Genomic DNA, 3,934 nt, shown 5'->3' on the forward strand with positions numbered 1-3,934 from the left:
TTTGAAAAATTATTAAATACTTTGGAAGTACCATAAATACGCACTCCTCCTCTCATATGAACTGTAAGTCCTATCAAAAATTTGATTAGTAGGACCTACAGTTATGTGAGAGAAGTGAGTATATATTTATGGTACTCTGAGAGTACTTAATAATTACCCCTCATTTTTAATATGGAATTAAACATTTTCACTAACTGCTCATCTTCTATATTAACTTGCACATCTTTATATTTATGTTGTAATATAAATCAATTTTAATTATATAATATTAAAATGCTCCCACAAAGCCTTTATTTTGTATGGTTGGAGTACTCTCCCCTGTAAGAGCAAATGGCCGAACATAAACTATTGTTGATTTGTTAGAATTTTGAGCGTTTTACTACTAACATACATGATACCTCTTATCTTCTTCTTCTACTTCTTCTTCTTCTTATTTATTTATTTTTTTTCAATGATAGGTTCAGAACACAAAACCCACTTCCAGAATCTTGGCTCTATGGGTCAGCTTCTTAGTTTTCCTATCTTTATCTTCCTCCTCTTCACCCCTATCAAGACCACTTCTGTAAAAGCAAGCGACTCTGTCAATTGCAATACTATTGACTATGGCAAGGACTACAAGTTAACAAGGGAACCTGATGGTTTTTGTGAAACATGTGAGAGCGTCCATGGAATCTGTGCAACCAATAGTCATGGTGGTTTCATTTGCCTTTGTAATGTAACGAAGCATCAGTATAACTGTAATGGTCCGTCTTAATATGCATTTAGGTACTTGATTCTGTACCTGCATGTCACATGCTTGGATATGTATATATAGAAGGTGCTGCTGTGTGTATAAATTGGGTTTGTTTAGGAGAATCCTTAAAAGCGTGTACACAATATATGGATGATTAATTAATCGATACCAGGAGCTAGGGCTCCCATTTGTTAGGCTGCTAACTCTCTTCTTTTTATCCCTCTTCTTTTGTTTGTTTAAACTTTAAACAAAAGGCAGAGGAAAGGAACTATCAAATTTAAAGCTCATGAGGCGTGTAAATTATATGAATTAAGATAATTACTTTCCGTAACTTCGTACCCGAATGGTACAGTATAATGATTTATTTTTTAGTTTTCTAAACAAGTGGTTGTTTGACCACACACTTTTGCCAAATTCTAATATATCCCCAGCCTCCAGGTGCCTTTCTTTTTATTTTTTTATTTTTTTATGAATACAAAAGAGAGTTGTTCCCATTGCTTTTGATTGTGAAATGCAATGTGTTGCTTGCATTGGTGTGTTTTTCTTTTTCATTTTTAATTTTCAAATTTTATTTATTTATTTCTCTCATCATCATCATTTTTTCACTAAAATTGATTTTTTTTTTCTCGTATCACCAATTTGATTTCCTTATATTTCAAATTTTTTTCAAATTTTATTTATTTATTTCTCTCATCATCGTCATTTTTTCACTAATTTTTTTTTCTCATATCACCAATTTGATTTCCTTATATTTCAATTTTTTTTTTCAAATTTTATTTATTTATTTCTCTCATCATCATCATTTTTTCACTAAAATTGATTTTTTTTCTCATATCACCAATTTGAATTCCTTATATTTCAATTTTTTTTTTTCAAATTTTATTTATTTATTTCTCTCATTATCATAATTTTTTCACTAAAATTGATTTTTTTTCTCATATCACCAATTTGATTTCCTTATATTTCAATTTTTTTTTCAAATTTTATTTATTTATTTCTCTCATCATCATCATTTTTTCACTAAAATTGATTTTTTTTTCTCATATCACCAATTTGATTTCCTTATATTTCAAAATTTTTTTTTTCACTAGTTATCTTTACCTTATGTATCATCATAGTCATATTTCAATAATAAAACAACTTGTGAGTTATGATTAACATATAAATACAAAATCCCCCCCCCCCCCCCCGACCCCCACTTCACCCACCCCCCACGTGAAATATCTTGACTTCGCTCTTGGCGGTGGCTTGATCTTCAGGCTAGGCCGATCATGGTGGCAGAGAGAGAGAGAGAGAGAGAGAGAGAGAGTTTAATTTGGTTTGTGGGTTTGATTTTTTAGGAAGAATATGAACAATAATCGTTTGGGTTTTTCATATTCTTCCAAAAAAATAAATTAAAGATTTATTTAATTTAATAATTTATTTTTAAATATAAGAAGTTTAGAATTTGTTTTTATTTATTTTTAACTAGTGTGCCTTTTTTTTTTTTTTTTATTAAAAGGCTGACTTGGAAACTTATAAATGCCAAATAAATATTTTTATTATTATTTTAAAGGTCATGTCAGCGTTTAATGGGCCAGTTGTGCCCTTTGTGCCTCTCGTAAGTAATTTTCATTATTTAGAAGGATAAAGACTAAAATTAGAAAGATTTTTCATTTTTTGGGACTAAAATAAGGGTAAAAAGTAATGACCAAAATGAAAATCAGCCAAAAATGGTATTTACACCATATATATATATATATAAAAGATTAGATTAAATATGATGATTAGACAATACAACTGTACAAGTATCAGAATAGAACAACACATCAAAAGTTTACTCATGAAGATCTTTGGGCTCATGTTCTTGATGTTCCTTCTCGTTGCCTCTTGTAAGTCTCACTCAATCTCTATTCCTTAATATTATTTTGTCTAATATTAAAATTTAATATGCTAAAAGGTCTTAAATAACTTATCCAATTACAACCCATAAGCTTATAGACTTGCAACAGAATCAAAATATATATTTTACCAAAAGTACTGTTAGGTAAACCAAATTTATTACAATTTTTTTATAAATAAAAAAAATTAATGTGGTAACTTTTGATTTGAGCAATATTACATTTATATGAAATCATTATTGATATAACTTTTAGTGTGCATCAATTAAAACAAGTCACTATAGTGGATGTTGAAAAACAATTGTGACACTAAACTCATGGGCGGCACCATGCATAGTTCAGGGGTTCAAATGAACCCTTGAGGCATTTTTTTTTATATATATAATTTTTTTTTTGTTATTTTACCCTCTTAAAATAAAAATTTGAACACTTTGATTTTAAATTTTTTTAAAACCCACCTGAAATAAGTTTAATTATGATTCTCTTAACAATATTTTGATTTTTTTAAACACTAAAAAATGCCTAACAATAAACCAATTTTATCTCAAATCTGGGAGAAATAGTAAGCCCAACAGAAAAAGTAATTTTTTTTTATCATAAATCTTTAAAAAAAAAAAAAACATTTAGATCTTGACAAATTTGAAATAAACTAATAGAAAATACATAGTTTACCTTGTACTATTAATGTAATATTTACATTGTTTCTAAACAAATGTGTACAATATTGTATATTTTTTGTACATGTCTATAGTATCATTATCTATAATGTAAATCTTACATTGATTCTAAACAAACGTGTAAAGTATAATTGTCTGCAATGTAAATTTTGCATTGATAGTACAATGTGAACATATAGTTGTCCTAAACTAATAAATAAAAGTATTCTAAGCAGTAATAATTAAAATTCACTTAACATAATTAACATAATCATTATATTAAGAAAAAATATATCAGATGAACCTGTAATTTATTTTTTTATTCTGTTATTAGTACGTGTTAGAGATATATATTAAACACATATTAGCCCAATGTAATAGGCCCAAGCCCATTCCTGCTTGTACTAGTAGTCTAGGGTTTAGTCGCCTATATATACTCATGTTAGGGTTCATTGTAACAAGAGGTCATTGTACTACACTCCTACACAATAAAGATGTAGCCCTTAAGGGATTCCTCCGTGGATGTAGGCCGTCAAGGCTGAACCACGTAACCCTCGTGTTCTTGATGTTCCTATTCTATGCTTCCTCTTCCGCATCCACTCTAGCATACACAACATGGTATAACACATTGCGTTTGATAATATTCTCCATTTAACATGGTATCA

The sequence above is a fragment of the Quercus suber genome, unplaced genomic scaffold, assembly GCF_002906115.3.
Source record: "Quercus suber isolate HL8 unplaced genomic scaffold, Cork oak 2.0 scaffold_32, whole genome shotgun sequence".
NCBI classification, from domain to species: domain Eukaryota; kingdom Viridiplantae; phylum Streptophyta; class Magnoliopsida; order Fagales; family Fagaceae; genus Quercus; species Quercus suber.